Source organism: Sarcophilus harrisii, chromosome 5 (genome assembly GCF_902635505.1).
Source record: "Sarcophilus harrisii chromosome 5, mSarHar1.11, whole genome shotgun sequence".
Taxonomy (NCBI): Eukaryota; Metazoa; Chordata; class Mammalia; order Dasyuromorphia; family Dasyuridae; genus Sarcophilus; species Sarcophilus harrisii.
In genome coordinates this window covers 143,227,921-143,247,879 of record NC_045430.1, presented here as the reverse complement: position 1 = coordinate 143,247,879, position 19,959 = coordinate 143,227,921, and positions in this window count along the sequence as shown.

Here is a 19,959-nt window from a genome sequence, read left to right as displayed (position 1 = left end):
TTTCAACCTACCTGGTTGAGGTATGAGTACCATGTCTGTGTCTTAAAAGGAATTTGGTAAGACTCCTTCATTCCCTATTTTTTTTCAAATAGTTCATATAACATTGGGACTAATTGTTCTTTAAATGTTTGGTAGAATTCACTGTAAATCCTTCTGGTTCTAGGGATTTTTTTCTTAGGGAGTTGATTAATAGCTTGTTCTATTTCTTTTTCTGAAATGGGAGCATTTAAGCAATTTACTTTCTCCTCTGTTAATCTGGGAAGCCTATATTTTTGGAGGTAGTCATCCATTTCACTAAGGTTATTAAATTTATTGGCATAAAGTTGGGCAAAGTAACTCCTACTTATTGCTCTAATTTCCTCTTCATTGGTGGAAAGTTCTCCCTTTTCATTTTTAACACTACTACTTTGATTTTCCTCTCTCCTTTTTTTCTAATCAGATTTACCAAAGGCTGAACTTTTATTGTTTTTTTCATAAAACCAACTCTTAGTTTTATATATTAGTTCAAAAGTTTTTTTTGTATTTTCAATATTATTAATTTCTCCTTTTAATTTTAGAATTTCAAGTTTATTATTTGATTGGGGGATTTTAATTTGGCCTTTTTCTACCTTTTTAAGTTGCAAGCCCAATTCATTGATCTTCTCTTTCTCTATTTTAATCAAGTAACCCTCTAAAAATATAAAATTTCCCCTTATTACTACTTTGGCTGCATCCCACACATTTTGGTATATTGTTTCATTGTTGTCATTCTCTTGGGTGAAATTATTAATTGTGTCCATGATTTGCTGTTTCATCCAATCATTCTTTAATGAGATTATTTCATTTCCAATTACTTTTTGGTCTATTTACCTCTAACTTTTTGTAGAATGTAGTTTTTATTTCATTGTGGTCTGAAAAGAAAGCATTTACTATTTGTGCCTTCCTGCATTTAATTTTGAGGTCTTTATGTCCTAAAATATGGCCAATTTTTTGAATAGGTTCCATGGACTGTTGAGAAGAAAGTATATTCCTTTCTGTCTCCATTCAGTTTTCTCCAAAGATCTATTATAACTGTTTTTTCTAATATTCTATTTATCTCTTTAATTTGTTTCTTCTTTGTTTTGTGGTTTGATTTATCTAATTTTGAGAGGGCAAGGTTGAGATCTCCCGCTATTACAGTTTTGCTCTCTATTCCTTCTTGCAACTCTCTTAACTTCTCCTTTAGAAAGTTTAGAAATTTAGTATCTAAGCTCTTTTTTTAATCATAATTTTCAGAAAGTCCAATAATCCTAAGATTATTTCTCCTAGATCTATTTTCCAGGTTTGTCATTTTTCTAGGTAGATATTTGATGCTTTTCTCTAATTTTTCATTTTTGGGGGCGTTTTGCTTGACTGATTCTTGCTATCTGGATGAATCATTAGTTCCTATTTGTTCAGTTCTGATTTTTAATGAGTTATTTTCTTCATTGGCTTTTTTATTTCTTTTTGTATGGTCCAATTGAGTTTTTAAATGAGTTGTTTTGCTCTATAGAATTTTTCTCTATTTCACTGTTTTTTTTTTAATTATTTTCTTTTTTCCAATTCACAAAGCTTTCTTTCTTGCGAATTCTTTCTTTTCCAATTCACAAATACTACTTTCCTGAGATTTTTTTTTTATCTTTTCCAATTCATAAATTCTGTTACCCTGCACTTCCTGGGAATTTTTTACCTTTTCCAATTCATATTTCAGGAAGTTGTTACTTTATTGCCCAGCTTCTCTTTCCTTTCCCCGTTATTCTTCTAACTCTTTTTTGAGACTTTTAAAGATCTCTTCTAGGACACTGTTATGTGAAAGAGGCCAGGTAACATTCCTCTTTGGGGTATTGTCTGGAGACTGTTTGCTATTAGTTTCCTCCAGGTTGCAAACCTGCTCTTTTACTGTATAGAAGCTATCGATTGAGCTTTTGATTTTTTAACTCATTTCTTAAAGCCTTTAGGGCAAGGAGGTTACCATCTTCCTCTGCAAAGCAGGGAAAGGTATAAACAGGCCTTCCAAAGTATGGGAGTGCTCTGGGAATAAGTCCCCTCCCCCCAACTGGAAGTGATTTGTCATGGCTGAGCTACGGGAGTGCCCAGTGGAAAAACCCTCTGTGTGGTTTAGTAACTGCCCTGAAGCTAGAGACTAAGCAGTGGAATTGTTACTACCCCAGTCCAAAGCCCACCACGGGGCTGTGGCTATTAGCAGCTGACCAGGGAATAGACCCACTCAAACCGCAAATGTCTCTACCCTGGAGGCAAGTTGTGCTGCAGCAGTTCTATTGCCCCAGGCCGAGCCCCCAATTGTGCAGATTTGAAGCTGGCCCGAGCAGTGCCCCCTAGCTGTGCATGTTCGTAACTGCCCCAAGGAAAAGCCCCGTACTGTGGGTTGGGGCTGCAAGGTTGTGCTGTGATCTGTGCTGTCACTTCCGGTTTTGGGTGCCTATAGCCAGATCCTGTTAGGTTCTGGTGTTTTTTAGAGTGGCTTTAATTTATCTGCTGATCTACTGTTTTGCAAGCAGGGCAGAGAAATCAGTTTATGCCAGTGTCATCTCTGTAATTTTTCTAACCACAGAGACCACTCCCACCTAGTCTGCACAGTATGCTAGCCTCTAGTTCTCTCCCTGCTTGAGCTGTTCTGTTCCCAGACCCTCAGGACAAACCTTTCCTGGCAATCTTCAGATGGTGAGTTGTTGTACTTCTAATCCTTATGGGTTTTACCAGTCAAACACTAATTTGAGGCTGAATTTAATAATTGGTCGTGAGGGTATGAGAGAGCTTAGAAAGTCACATGTGCCTTCTCTGCCATCTTGGCTCTGCCCCACGTCGATTCTTTTTATTTTCTTTGCATTTTTCCTTGATTGCTCCTTGGCATGATATGAGACTTTTCTTTCTCACTTATATTAACTTCATAAATTAATTAATTCAATAAATATTTATTAAATGTATAGTATATGCAATACAATGTCCAAGACACTCAGGAATAAAACAATAAGCAAAACCTCACCCTTGCTCTACAGTCTACAAAATGGTTTCCTGTTATTTCTCCATGTAACAGAATTTTTTTTTTTCAAACTGCCCTATAAATAATTAAAGTATGCACAATGCAAAAGTTAGGGGAAGGCATTATCTTTCAACATCAGTGTTAAGAATACACAGGGGGTAGCTTTCAAGGCAAGAGAACTTTGTTGTTGTTGTTCTTAATGTGGAATCCATGGTTTTATAAGAAGTACTAAACAAATAGTAATCTTTTATGTTAAAGTTGGTCCATTTACATGATAATGTGAAAATATATCTAAAAGAGAAATTTGAAAACACTATTAAATTATTTAAATTTGACTAGGAAATTGCAGGTGTTAAAACAGGGCAATATCCAACTGGTTATAGATATGAATTTGAATTTTAATACCTCTTTAGAGTTGGGGAATTGACAAAATTGCAATCATTTTAAGATTATTTTCCTCCTAGGGTGAGTGGAGTAAAAACATTCAATTTAAATTTCTAATCTCTAAATGATAAACTGATAATTCTTCCTAATGAAATCATTATTTTCTGTAATAAGAAAGGATAATAATTGAGTCCATATGATGCTAAAAAGATAAGATGAAGATAAAAATTTATATAAGATGCCTGGCATATCCTAAACAATGTATACAGAGTCACAATTGTATTCCCAACCTACTTACCTATAAGTTGGGGGAAGATAAAGGGATTGAGCATAAATTTAGCCTAGAAATTATTAACATATTTTTCTCATTATAGGTTGTGGTCATATGTATTTTCAAAGTGTTCATTTTCAAGGATTCAGGTTTGGAGACTGAAAGCCTATATACTTTCCTAAAAAGAAATTCTGTGAAAAACAATGAAACTATTGAAATATCGTATTGTTTGTTTTCACTTCTACCATCAGATCTTGATAATAATAGCTCAGCCTCTGTGACAGATGAAAGAAAAAAATAATAGCATGTTATTAAATCTATGATACTCTTTCCATAGAAAGTATCCTACATGGCTTTTTTTTTTTTTAACTATAAGGTGACACACCAGTTCCAAAGGTCTTGTCATTAAGAGAACAATCTATATGCAGAGGGAGGACTATGGTGACTGAATATGGATCACAAGATAGTATTTTCACTTTTTGTTGCTTTTTGCTTGCATTTTGTTTTCTTTCTCATTTTTTTTTCCTTTTTGATTTGATTTTTCTGGTATGTCATGATAATTGTGGAAATATATACCAAAGAATTGCACATGTTTAACATATATTAGATTAATTGCCATCTAGGAGAGAGAATAAGGGGAAAGGAGAGTAAAATTTTGGAACACAAAGTTTTGCAAGGGTGAATTTGAAAATTATTGATACATATGTTTTGAAAATAAAAAAGTGACTTTTTTTTAAATAGTGTTCTAAATGTAGTTGAACTATGGTCCAAAGAGGAAGACCATTTAAAACCAGTAATATTTTTAGAGTTGACTTCAAATAAATAGAATAACATCCATTCCCAATTGTGAAGGAATTCTGCTGAATTTTTCCATATCTTTATAACTCATTAAAGTCAACTTTGAAATGCCTAAATTACCAACATGTACCAATTAATGTGTACTTTTGTGTTTATTATGCCATTACAAATGGAAATAACTTCACATTTGCATCACTAATAGAATTCTTTCAAAGTATGTTAATATTTTAATTCATTTTGAATGCCCTTTAATGTCTGTCATTTTAGCTATATGTTAGCATAGCATGCAGAGGTATGCATATGGATATAGAAATATATACCTAACATCCAACTTTAAAGATTTATTGACCTCCTATTATATGCTCATCACATCATCTAAAAAAAAAAAAAGGTGTTCAACAAACAGTGAGGTCTAACAAGTATACATGATATGTACATGCCTAACTACATAATAAAAAGGAGAGTATGTGGGGGCAGAGCCAAGATGGCAGAGAAGGCACACACGACTTTCTAAGCTCCTCTCTTACCCTCACCATCAATATTATATTCAGCCTCTAAAATAGGGCTTGACTGCTACAACTCATAAAGATTAGAAGTACAACTCATCAGTCAAAGATTATGTGGCATCTCACCAGAAAAGGTTTGTTCTGAGGGGCTTGGGAGAAGATCAGCACAGGCAGGGGAGAACTAGAGGCAGACAGAATGAAACCCCAAACTGGAAGTGAGAACACAGATCACAGAACAAGCCTGCAGCTCCAACTTACAGTACTGGGCTTTTCCTTGGGGCAGTTTCAAACCTGCACAGCAGGGGAGCACAGCCCAGGAGATCCTCTTATCTGCACAGTGAGGGGCTCGGCTTGAAGCAATAGAACTTTTGCAGGGAGATTTGCTTTGGGGAAGAGACTTCCAGGCAGAGACTTCCTGTCCCAGCCCAGCTGTTTCACTGGTCAGGTGCTAATACCCACAGCCCCACAAAGGGCTCTGGCCTGGGGCAGTGACACTTTCACCACTTTGTCTCTAGCCTTGCACAGTCGCTAAACCACACAGTGGTTCTCCACTGGGCTAAATCACCCATGTGAAATCACCTCCAGTTGGGGGAGGGGGAAACTTTCACTCAGAACACTCCAGAAGCCAGTTTATATCTATCCCTGCTCTGCAGAGGAAGCTGGTAACCCCCTTCCCCTGAAGGCATACCCTAAAGGCTTTAAAAAAATGAGTAAAAAAATTAAAAAAGAGAATTGATAGCTTCTATACTGAAAGAGAGCAGGTCTGCAAACTCGAAAAGACTAATAGCAAACAGTCACCAGACAATACCCCAAAAGGGAATGTTAACTATCCCCTTTTACATATCTCATAGAAGAGACCATTAAAAGTCTCGAAAGAGAGTTAGAAGAAAAATGGGGAAAGGAAAGAGAAAATTTGAAATGTGAATTGGAAAAGGTAAAAAAATCTCTGGAAATTAAGAATTTGTGAACACAAATTAAGATTTGTGGATTGGAAAAGACAAAAAACTTGCAAGAAAGTAGGATCTGTGAATTGGAAAAAGAAAATAATTCACTAAAAAAAATAGTGAAATGAAAAAAAATTCCATAAAGCAAAACAATTCATTTAAAAACTCAATTGGACATATACAAAAAGAAGCAAAAGAAGCTAATGAAGAAAATAATTCATTAAAAATCAGAATTGAACAAATAGAAACTAATGATTCATTGAGACAGGAAGAATATAAGAAGTTGGCAATATTAAATGAGGAAGGCAAAGAAGATAGAATCAGATACAACTTCAGTATTTTAAGCCCATAGCAGTATCATTGACATAAGATAGAGATATATGAAAGAAAAGAAGATTTCAAATGATTATTAATTTGTTTTTAGGCATTCTGTATTTAAGAGCCTAGTCTAACATCAAGGTGAGAATCTTTAAAAAAGTTGAAATTAATACTGTAGATTTGGAGGTTAAATATAAAAGATGATGACTGAAACTACAAACACAGATCAATTAAAGGGTGAATAAACTAGAAACTATTCCAGGAAGAAGAAAGAGGGGAAAGAAGAGGAGGAGAGAAGAAAAATTTCTTTTCTTGTTCCTTTACCATTAGTGTTGTTATATATGACTTGAATCTGGAAATGAAAAATAAAATCATTGTTGCTGCTTAATGCTGCAAGTCTCATGGACTTTGATTCTCTTTTGGAACTTTACCACATTGGAAATTACTGCTATCTCCCAAAGTTTCAAAGGAACATAAGGAAGTTCTGAACTGTACTTTATTTCAAAGGCTAACAGTATTTTCCATTCTGCATTCATTTCCCTCTCTCCAGTGAATGTAAGGAATGGGTCCCATATGGTATCAAATGTCCAAATAGCAATAAAATTAATTAGCTATACAGATAGATGACTTCTACATGTTTTCTTCAAATTATCATAATAATAACTAGCATCATAGCACTTTAAGTTTTATAAAGCACTTTATATATACTTTGTAACAGAGGACCTATCATTACCTAATGTTACAAATGAGGCAAATTAGCCTCAGAGAGATTAGGTAATTTTTGCATGATCCTACAGCTAGTAAATGTTATAATGGAGAGTCACAGATCATTTTTAACTCCGAGGCCAAGACCCAATTTTCCATATCCTTGAGGAGCTATCTCTTCTCTACTCAGAAGTCAATGCTTTCTCATACATTTTATTTAGATGGTTATAAAAGTTTCACCTAACTTTAAAAATACTTGGGTGTTGCAACTACATATGTGGAAGAAAAAAATTTTAATTTGAAACTTCTCTATCAATTTACATAATACAATATTTTTCACTTGTGATAGACTTGGCTCTTTTTAGTAATGAGGTAATTCAAGGCAATTCCAATAGACTTGTGTTGAAAAGAACTATCTGTATGCAGAGACAGGACTATGGAAACTGAATGTGGATCACAGTATAGTATTTTTACTTTTTGTTGTTATTGTTGTCATTTATCATTTTTGATCCATTTCAGAAAAGGAAAATTTTGGAATATGCTAGCTATACTTTTTCAAATCTCATGAACATTCTGATTACTTATATTTATGATGATAATTTTCAATAAAATTTTGCCTAGTAGATATAGTAGTTAAAAACAATTCCACATCATATTTTCATGCTTATAATAAAAATAGTATTTAAATATTTTATCTTATTTTTATCCTCATGGCAATCCCAGGAGGAAATGCAGTTTATTATATCCATCTTACAGATAAATAAACTTAGCCTGAAAGAATATAATTGACTAGTCCAGGGTCACACAGTCAGTGTCTAAGGCAGGGAACTCAAGTCTTCCTGTATCAAAATCAATTTGTTTATCCACTATGCCACTGTGTTAGTATTTGATATGGGGTGGGGGTGGGGGGAGCAGGAGCACTTTATAAAACATTTCATTAAAGTATTCTTTGGAAACTATAGCTTATGTGGTATGAAGAAGAACTATTAAAGCAAATTATAAATTAGTTCCACATACATGAAGGCAGTCAAAATGCTTAAAAGAGATCCCAATAGCCAGAGATGGAAGATCAGTGGAGTTCAGAAACAATGAAAAGCAACAGTGGCAATTAACTTGAATTAGAAAATTAGGGTTTTGCTTATTTGTATTTGAGTGGTAGATTTTGTTTTTATTAGTATGTTGCTATTCCCTAATAGAATGTGCTACCATTTATTAAGCTGCTAACTAGATTGCTTCATTGTCCAGTATTCCAGACCCTAATAGATCTTCAATTTCATTCCATGTGGCTTCTCCACAAAAACAAAGCAGAACATAGTTCCTCCAGATCTTCAGATGCTTTTTCTTTCTTGTAGAGGCTCATCACAGGGAAAGCCTCCAATATTCTATGCTTGGTAGAGAGGGACTCAAATCATCTTGATACCATTTGAATTTGAGGGCTTGTTATTTGTTACATAACTAGATTATTTTTTAAGTCTTACATGTCTATAATAACTTTATACTCTTTTCCATCTGTAATTTTTGTTTTTAATGAGTTTAGGCCTTTTCAGGTTCACCATGAGCTTCCTTTTTATGAAGATAATGTGGAAAATCTGCCATAAATTTAGCTTCCTTCAGGAGTGCATAGTGAGTGAAATATGTGATAAATTTTTTGCTTGCCATAATTTCATCCCTCAAAAGAAAGTCTTCCCCAGGAAAGTGATACTCTCAGAAATGAAATTCTAAAGCACAAAGAAATGTCTGTAATAAATAAATTATAGTGTCTATAAAAGGAATTTTGGGACAAAATTTTATTTTAAATATATTTTTTAAATATTTAATGGAAACAATTACAGATAATAGAGAATGAATGCAAACATATAATATGGTCTTATAAAAATAATTCTCCAAGTGCCATAAAATGAGCTTCAAGATAAATGTAAAGGAAAACAATAGGGATGCTGTCATTATTGTTGTGATGTTTACATATAATAGAAGTAGTTGCTAGTTACTAGGAATTACTGCTACTAATAGGTGAGACATTAATTCACTGTTAGTGGAACTGTGAACTGATCCAACCATTTTAGAAAGCAACCTGCTGCTATACCCAAATAGTTAATAAACTGCACAATGTCTTTGAACCATCAATATTGCTATTAGGTCTACTTCCAAAGATAATCAGAGAAAAAGAAAAAAAAACAACTATATGTTTTAATTTATGTATATCCCTTTTTGGTGGCAAAGAACTGAAAATTCCAGGAATGTACGTCAGCTTAAGCAATGACTGAATAAATTGTGGTATATGATCATGATGTAATACTACTATACCATAAGAAATGATGAGCATGTTGATTTTAGAAAAACATAATTGGACTTGCACAAAACATTGAAGAGTAAAATGATAAGAACACCAACATTGTTACAAAAACAACTTTAATTGTCTTAGTTATTCTATTATAAATACCCAAATTAACTATAAATGGCCTATGTAGGAAGATGGTATCTGCATGCAGAGAAAGGACAAACAAAAGTATGTAGGGAATGATTTTATATTTGTGCAAATATATCTGTGTCTAACGGTAGCCATTTGTAGGGGAAGGGGAAAGGAAGGAAAAAAAAAGAAAGTTACACGAAAAAATGATAATTTTATTATATATTTTAAAATAATAAGTTGTAATATATTTGCAGTTTCATGGGCTATCATCTTTTATTTTATTCTCCTGCTTATGAAATTTTTCTTTTATTTCATAAATTAAAAATAAAATAAATAAAATTTAAAGATACATGAGTGTAAATAGATAAATTTTATTTCTGTGCCAAATAATCCCCAGTAAATGCCACACTCTTTTGCTTACAAATCTCATATAACAACTCAATTTTGGTTCTTTCCCTTGCCAAATTGCTAAAAAAAAAAAAATCTTATTTCTGGCCATGGTGCCAACATATTATTTTCCAGAGGACAAAAGGGAAGGACGCTTGGTAAGGGGCATCAGGGTATCTTGAACTTCTTTCATATTTATAGGGTAGGATAAATATGCAGAAGCAGCATGAAAACTCTATGCTGGATATCATGAGCGTTTCTTTAACTTTGGTGGAAGTTATCCAATCCCAGTGGTATATGTCACTTTTGGCCAAATAAATCTGTCCTAGAAGTGCCTATTTAAACACAAACTCACAACTCTTGGAGAGAGATAGGTTAAATAGTTTTTTTTGTTTGTTTGTTTGTTTTGTTTTGTTTTGTTTTGTTATGTTTTTCCAAAGCAATTGGGTTGACACGGTGGGTTTCAAAGGTTTGAAGCTAAATTTGAAAATAAGTCTTCCTGACTGAAAAGGTTATGTTCTCTCCATTATACACCCTAGCTGCCGTTCTTTGTGTTTCATTCTGAAACATAAGGTAGCATAATGAAAAGAAAAGTATCCTCAGTGGCATGTAAAACTCAGATTACCTTTGCCACTAACACATGTTAATTTATGTAATCCTGTACAAATTCCTTAATTTTTCATTGACTCAAATGATTTTCTAAGACTATAAGTTGGAGAAAATATTTTCATTGGTAAAGGGAATTTCCTCATTCAGGAATTCCCTAAGTCAATGAAATCAAATAGTCCCTTACTTTAATCTATCCTTTCCAGAAACATGTTCTATGAATACAAGTTTTTTTTTTTCCTCTTTTTTGTGGATATAAGGATCTTTTAACTATAAATTAATCTTTTGTAGCTGCCCAAGGTCATGTTTAGTTGCAGCATTCAAAATATGAATTTCCAATAACATACTTGAGGGAAAATGGAAAATGCATCAACTAAATTAAGAAAAAAATTATTTAGGTAAAAACAAGTTGGCAAACTCAACAGTTGGCTGTAAAAGTCACCTGATGAGAGACTGGCCAAATTATGAAACTGGATTTATACTAGGAAGTAACAGAAATAACATAGACTTGATTAAAGCTTGTGCAAACTGATACAACCTCTTATATACAATTGTTTCTAACATTAATTTTTCATGGGTCTTTATGTTACTATCTGGCAGGCTGGACTTTTTTTACCTAAGACCTTGCAAATATCAAATAAAATTTTCATTTTTTTGTCCAGTATAGTCAATAAAATCTTAAAATAATGTCAAATTTGTGTAAGATACACAATAGCACATAAATGCTGCTTATCTGGACAGCCCAGTTTTTAATTATAACTGGTCATAATAAATTCATTTGTAGTGGACAATATAACTATGGGATATTTTTCACCAATAATGCTTATTAGCAAGTGAATGTGATAAAGGAATTGTCTTAATGATACATTTGACTTGTCTCTAATATCAGAAAGCCCTGAAAAAATTGATTTTTTTCTGATTAATTAGACTTTATGTGATTCATTTTAATTTCATATGATCTGAGAATTTAAAAACTAGAATGGTGTTTAAAGCATTTTTGTAGCATATATAATGACACATTGTAGTTTAAAAGAATAAAGTTCAGATTTATAATTTATAATAATAAAATTAGGTTACTTAAAAATTTTATATATTTATGCATTGAATGCAATGAATGCATTATACTATATACATCTTGCAGATAATGAAGTTCTTTTAGTATGTCAATGTTGTATTATCTTGGACAAAGTGCGAAAAATAGCTACCTGATATTCAAATGAAATTCTACTGTAATTCTAAAAACCACTACTGAGCTAGAAAGTCTGGTTCACTCACTCTTCTCTCTTTTTCACTAAAATGGGGCAGAGAGACCAATCAACAAGCTATTGCAATAACCCAGCTATGATATAATAAGAACTTGCAGAAGTGGTGGTAAGGTCAGAAGAAAGAGAGGGTATTTATAAGATGTTATTATGGCTAAAATAACCAGGACTGGGCAGTAGATTGTATATGAGGAATGAAAATTGAAGCATCAAGAATGACACTTAGTTTAAGAGTCAAAGGATGATGGATTTCTTGCCAGTAATAGGTAAGTTTGGAAGAGTGAAAGTTTGGAAAGATAGATGAGTTAAGGTTTGTATGCCAAAATATTATATTTTCAACTGATATAAGTTTTAGTCTTTGCATACAAGTTTCCAATCTAATTAGCGGAATAAGTTGGCACAGATGTAATAGTCACTGAACAAAATAGTTTACATTATATTAAATAATAAAAGATGTAAACCTATCATATGTAGACTTTTTACTCTCAATCATCTATAAAAATCAATATAATTTTCTATATTTGTAAAAAAGAGTAGACAGGGCTAAATAACCCTTGAGAGGATATATATTTATATCTATATATCCATATAGATGCATATATAACATGAATATTTTGCAAAATCCATAAAATAAAGGCAAATTTATAGGAATCAGCTATTTAAAACCAGAAACTATTAGGTCATTCTGAAGGACAGTGTGTAAACCAGATACTAGCTTACACACTATTGCGTAACATTTCTTTTTGTAGAAAATGGGGATTTGCCTATATCACCTGACTAGAATTATAGCATATTAAAGAACCTTGTTCCAATACTGATGGGCATATTCTCTTTCAAATTCAATGGTATTTTATTTTTCCAATTACATGTAAAATAATTGTCAGCATTCATTTTTATAAGACTTTGAGTTCCAAATTTCTTTTTCCTTACTCCCTTACCTTCCTAAGACAGCAAGCAATCTGATACAGGTTGTACATATGCAATCTTTCATACATATATCAATATTGGTCATTTGTGAAAGAAAAATCAGAACAAAATGGAAAAACTATGAGAAAGAAAAAGCAAACAAATCGGTAACAAAAAAGGTGAAAAAATATTCTTCAATCTGATTTCAGTCTTCAGAGTTCTCTTTCTGGATGCAAATGGCATTTTCTAACCCAAGTCCATTAGAATTGTCTTGGATCAATGCATTACTGAAAAAAATGAATTTTATCACAGTACGTCATCACATGATCTTGTTGTTATACTTTGTACAATGTTCTCCTAGTTCTATCTATTACACTCAACATCAGTTCATATAAGTTTTTTTCCAATTTTTTTCTGAAATTATCGTTTCTTATAGAACAATAACAATCTCTTGCATTGACATGTCATAGCATTCAGCCATTATCCAGCTGGTGTACATCCTCTCAATTTCCCATCCTTTGCCAACACAGAAAAGAGCTGACACAAACATTTTTGCATATATAAGTTCTTTGCTGTCTTTAATGATCTCTTTGGGATATAAATTCAGTAGTGACACTACTAGAACAAAAGCTAAACACAGTTTTATAGTCCTTTGAATATAGTTCCAAATTGCTGTCCAGAATAGCTGGTTCAATTCAGAACTCCACCAACAATACTAAGCAAATCTGAGAGGTGTCAAGTGGAATAGAGTTGTTTTAATTTGCATTTCTCTAATCAATAATAATTCACAGCATTTTTTTCATATGACTATAGATGGTTAGAATTTCTCCATTTGAAAATTATATGTTTCTATCTTTTGGCCATTAATCAGTTGGGAAATTATTTGTATTCTCATGAATTTAACTCAGTTTACTGCATGTTTTAGAAATGAGGCCTTTTCAGAAATACTAGCATATATAACTTCTTACTTTTTGGAACTATAATCTCATCAATGAAAATGTTCCATCCAGTCATGAAGGTGGGTATAACACATGACAGGAACTGCTGAGAACTGTTTCATTTCAGAAATTGTTATAAGATTCAGTTATTGAGGTTACTTCCAAATTATTTTGGCTTTTTTTTCCTTAGTATCAGAGAAAAAGTTAACTTGCCATTAGTTTTGTTTTTTTTTTTTTTTAATGAAAACTGTTCTTTTTTAATCAACAAACACTAAGTACAGTGGGATCTTGTTTCCTGTATTTTTTAGTTAGCCATGTGACAAACATGTCTCCCAAACTCCATTAGGTTTTTAAAAGCTCTAATATTAATCTTAAAATGAAGATGCAATTAATTGAATTGGATGTTCTTTTTATCTGGACATATTAGAAGTACTGATTAACATTTCATTAAAGAACTTAGTTAATTGCACTATATGTGACTGAATAATTATAATAGCTTTATTAGTGCTTATTTTAGAATGTTTCATACAAATAATGCATTTAAAATGACAATTCTGCTTGTTACACATGTCAACAATAATGGAATTCACAATAAAAGAGAACAGGGATTTGTGGAAACTTTATAGTCTGGAATTTGGATTTTTTTTTTTTTTTTACTACAGTGATACAGCTATTTTTATTAAGTGCATGATGCCTAGTCATCTACTTCACTTCCAAGGACATCTATCCCTACCCTTAGGGCTTAGAATTTAAGTCAGGTTGACAATACGAGTCACACATGTTTCTTTTTTTTTTTTTTTTTTTTACATTTTTTTTTTTTTAATAGCTTTAAATTTACAGGATATATAATGAACTTTGACGCATTAACAATTGCAAACTCTTGTTCAATTGTTTTACTTCTTACCCCACCCTCCTAAAATGGCAGGATGACTAGTAGATGTTAAATATATTAAAATATAGCTTAGATACACAATAAGTGTACATGACTAAAACATTATTTTTGCTCATTTTTACAATTAGCTTGTGAAGGAAATAAAATGCAGGTGTGTGAATAAATATAGGGCACTGGAATTCAATGTAATGGTTTTAGTCATCTCCAGAGTTCTTTTCTGGGTATAGCTAGTTTCATTCAATTGCTCCATTAGAATGATTTGGTTGATCTTCGTTGTGAGGATGGCCTGATCCATCAGGACTAGAGTATCATCTAGTATTGTTGTTAAGTATATAATGATCTCCTGTTTACATTCACTTAGCATCAGTTCGTGAAGTCTCTCCAGGCCTTTCTGAAATCATCCTGTTGGTCATTTCTTGCAAACAGTAATATTCCATAATTTTTCATATACCACAATTTATTCAGCATTCTCCAACTGATGGACATCCATTCAGTTTCCAGTTTTTCCTAAGGTCCTGACATAACTTCAGCATACAGGTCCTTTCCTTCTTTATAATCTCTTTGGGATATAATCCCATAGTAACACTGTGGATCCAAAGGGTATGCACAGTTTGATAACTTTTCAAGCATAGTTCCAAACTCTTCTCCAAAATGGTTGGATTCGTTCACAACTCACCAACAATGAGATTCAGTCCCAGTTTTCCCATCATCCCTCCTATCATTATTTTTCCTGTCATCTTAGCCAATCTAACAGTTTGTAGTGGTATCTTAGAGTTGTCTTATTTTGCATTTCTCTGATTAATAATGATTGAGATCTTTTCATATGACTAGAAATGTTTCAATTCTTCATCTAGAATTGATCTGTTCATATCTCTTTGACCATTTTCTAATTGGAGAATGCTTGATTTTATAAATTAGAGTTAATTCTCATATATTTTGAAATGAGGCCTTTATCAGAACCTTTGACTGTAAAAATATTCTAGTTTATTGCTTCCTTCTAATCTTGTCTGCATTGGTTTTGTTTGTACAAAACTTTTCAGTTTATTTCACTAATCGAAATTTTCTATTTTGTGATCAGTAATGATCTCTAGTTCTGCTGGTCATAAAAACCTTCCCTTCCAAGGTCTGAGAGGTAAACTATCCTATGTTCCTCTAATTTATTAATAATTTCATTCTTTATGCCTAGGTCATGAACCCATTTTGACCTTATCTTGGTGTGCGTTAGTATGGATCAATGCCTAGTTTCTGCCATATTAGTTTCCAATTTTCCTCAGCAATTTTTATCAAACAGTAAGTTCTTTATCCTCAAAAGCTGGGATCTTTGGTTGTCAAAGACTAGGTTGCTATATTGTTGACTGTTTTATCCTTGAACTTAATCTATTCCACTGATCAAGTAATCTATTCTTAGCTAATACCAAATAGTTTTGGTAACTGCTTCCTATAGTATAGTTTTAGATCTGTACAGCTAAGCACCATCATTTGATTTTTTTATTAATTCCTTGAAATTCTGGACCTTTGTTTTCCATATGAACTTTGTTGTTATTTTTCTAGGTCATTAAAATAGTTTTGGGAGTCTGATTGGTATAGCGCTAAATAAATAGATTAGTTTAGGTAATATTGTCATCTTTATTATATTTCTCGCCCTATCCAAGAGATTTAATATTTTCAATTGGTTAGATCAGACTCAATTTGTGTGAAAAGTAGTCTGTAATTTTGCTCATAAAGTTTCTGATTTTCCCTTGGCAGATGGATTCCTAAATATTTTATATTATCAGTAGTTACTTTAAAATGGAATTTCTCTTTGTAACTCTGACTGTTGATTTTATTAGTGATATATAAGAATGCTGATGACTTATGTGGGTTTATTTTATAACCAACAACTAAAGTTGTGGATTATTTCTAATAACTTTTAAGAATTCTGGGGTTCTCTAAGTATACCATCATGTCATCGCAAAGAGTGATAATTTGGCTTCCTCATTGCTATTTTATTCCTTTAATCTCTTTCTCAGCTCTTATTGCTATAAGCTAGCGTTTCTAATACAATATTAAATAGTAACGGTGATAGTGGGCAACTTGTTTCACTCCAGATCTTATTGGGATGGTTGCAGTTTGTCTCCATTACATTGATGCTTACTGATGGTTTTAAATAGATGCTGATTATTTTAAGGAAAAGTCCATTTATTCCTATACTCTCAAGTGTTTTATAGGAATGGATGTTGGATTTTATCAAATGCTTTTCTGCATCTATTGAGATGAGCATATGGTTTTTGTTAATTTGGTTATTGACATGGCCAATTATATTGATAGTTTTCTAATATTGAACAGCCCTGCATTCCTGGTATAGAATCCTACTTGATCATAGTGTATTATCTTGGAGATGATTTTCTGTAGTCTTTTGCTAATATCTTATTTATATTTTAGCATCAATATTCATTAGAGATTGGTCTATAATTTTCTTTCTGTTTTTCAGCCTACCTGGTTTTAGTATCAGTACATGTCTGTGTCATAGAGGAATTTGGTAGGACTCCTTCATTCCTATTTGTATCAAATAATTTATATAGCATTGGGGCCAATTGTTCTTTAAATGTTTGGTAAAATTCACATGTAAATCCATCTGTTCCTGGGGATTTTTTCTAGGGAGTTGTTTAATTGCCTGTTCTATTTCTTTTTTCTGAAATGGGACTATTCAACAATTACTTCTTCCTCTGTTAGTCTGGAAGTCTGTATTTTTTGGAGGTAGTCATCCATTTCACTTAGGTTATCAAATTTATTGGCATAAAGTTGAGCAAAATAACTCCTTATTATTTCTCTAATTTCCTCTTCATTGGTGGAAAGTTCTCCCTTTTCATTTTTAAGACTACTAATTTCATTTTCCTCCTCCTTTTCTAATCAGATTTACTAAAGGCTTATCTATTTTATTGGCTTTTCATAGAACCAACTCTTAGTTTTATTAATTATTCAATAGTTTTTTACTTTCAATATTTTAATTTCTCCTTTTAATTTTAGAATTTCCAATTTAGTATTTGATTGGGGTTTTTAATTTGGTCTTTTAGTTTTTTTTATTGCAAGCCCAATTCATTAATCTTTCTTTCTCTGTTTTATTCAAGTAAGCCTCTAAGGATATAAAATTCCCTCTTATTACCAGCTTTGGCTGCATCCCACAAATTTTGGTATGATGTCTCATCATTGTCCATTATCTTGAGTGGAAATTATTAATTGTATCTATAATTTGCTGCTTCACCCAATCATTCTTTAAGATGAGATTGTTTAGTTTCCATTACTTTTTTGGTCTATTTCCCTAACTTTTTGTTGAATGTAGTTTTATTGCATCATGATCTGAAAAGAAAGCATTTACTATTTCTGCTTTCTTGCATTTAATTTTAGAGGGTCTTTATGTCTAATATTGGTCAATTTTGAATAGGTTCCATGAACTGCTGAGAAAAAGTATATTCTCTTCTATCTCCATTCAATTTCTCCAGATCCAACATACCTAATTTTTCTAATATTATATTTACTTCTTTAATTTCTTTCTTATTTGTTTTGTGGTTTGATTTGTCTAATTCTGAGAGTGCAAGGTTGAGATCTCCTACTATTACAGTCACACATGTTTCTAATACCCTTGTAGAAGCTCAGTAGGAGAATTAATTTTCCATTTGTTAAACCCTGTACATAGGTACTTCAATCATAGTCATAATTCAGGGAGCTGGTACAATGAATGGTTGGATAATCTCCCTCCTAGAAACCCTAATGGATTCTGTTTGAAGCACAAAAGTTTAATAGGACAAGAAAAGTTTGAGTGTTCATTCACAATATAACATCTTTGCATTTTTTCCATTCACTTACAATTTTTTTTCCTTCCCTTCTCTTTGATCATTAACACGAGAAAATAGGGTAATAGAATTGGGGGGCAGAGCCAAGATGGCGGAGAAGACACACGCGACTTTCTAAGCTCTTCTCTTACCCTCTTTATCAATATTTTATCGAGCCTCAGAAATAGTCTTGACTGCTACAATTCGTAAAGATAAGAAGTAGAACACTCACCAGCTGAAGAAAATCTGCAGTCGCAAAAGGTTGGTTCCAGGGCCAGGGGAGATCAACACAGACTGGGAGAAATTAGGTTCGAGGAGGCCTCAAACCAAAAGTGAGAAGATCTCAGCACAAGCCCACAGCCCCATCTTGCAGTACTGGGCTTTTCCTTGGGGCAGTTGTGATCCTGCACGGCAGGAGGACACAGCCTGGGTTAGCCTCCAGTCTGTGCAGTGGGGGGCTCAGCTTGGGGCCATAGAGCTTTTCCAGGGCCAATTTGCATCAGACAGAGACGCTGCAGTCAGCTGCTAATACTCACAGTCCCACAAGAGGATCAGCCTGCGGCAGTGACACTTTCACCCCTTAGTCTCTAGCCCAGGGCAATCGCTAACCCACACAGCCCTACTGGGCACTTCCATAGCTCGGCCAGTGCTGAATCCACTTCCTGTTGGGGAAAGGAAAACATTCACTCAGAGTACTCCCATACCTCGGAGCTGGAAATCAGTTTACGTCTCTCCCTGCTCTGCAGAGGAAACTGGTAACCCCCTTGCCTAGGAGACCTACCCTAAAGGCTTTAAAACATGAATAAAGATGAAAGATGATCAACAGCTTCTATGCAGAAAAAGAGCAGGTCAGCAAACCTGAAGAGACCTCAAACAGCAAAATACATCACACTGTCCTCACTTTACATGATGCTCTCATAGAAGAGACCATTAAAAGTCTCAAAGAGATTAGAAGATAAATGGGAAGAGGAAAGAGAAGCTTACAAGAGAGCAACAACTTCTGAAATACAATTGGAAAAGTTAAAAATTCCCAGGAAGCAGTAGGGAAACAAAATTGGTAATTGGAAAAGAAAGATTACCAAGAAAGTAGGATCTGTGAATGGAAAGAAAATAATTCACTAAAAAATTAGTGAAATGGAAAAAATTCCACAGACAAAACAATACATTTAAAACTCAATTGGACATATACAAGAAAGTAAAAAAAAACTACTGAAGAAAAAATTCTTTAAAAATTAGAAACTGAACAAATAGAAACTAATGATTCATTAGACAGCAAGAATCAGTCAAGCAAAACAAAAATGACAAAATGAAAAAACCATGAATTATCTACTTGCAAAAATGACAGACTTGGAAAATAGATCTAGGAGAGATAATCGGAGGATTATTGGACTTTCCGAAAAGTATGATGAAAAAAAGAGCCTAGATACTATTTTACAAGAAATCATCAAAGAGAACTGCCAAGATGTAATAGAATCAGAAGGTAAAATAGGCATTGAAAGAAATCATCGAACACCTACTGAAAGAAACCTAAATAAAAACACCAAGGAATATTGTGGCCAAATTTCAGAACTATCAGATTAAGGAAAAAAATTTACAAGCAGCCAAAAAAAAAACCATTTAAATACCGAGGTGCCACAATAAGGATCACCCAAGATCTGGCTGCCTCTACATTAAAGGAAAGAAGGGCCTGGAATATGATATTCTGAAAGGCACAAGAACTTGGGATGCAGCCAAGAATAAACTACCCAGCTAAGCTGAGCATTTTTCTTCCAGGGAAGAAGATGGACATTTAATGAAACAAATGAATTCCATTTCTTTCTGAAGA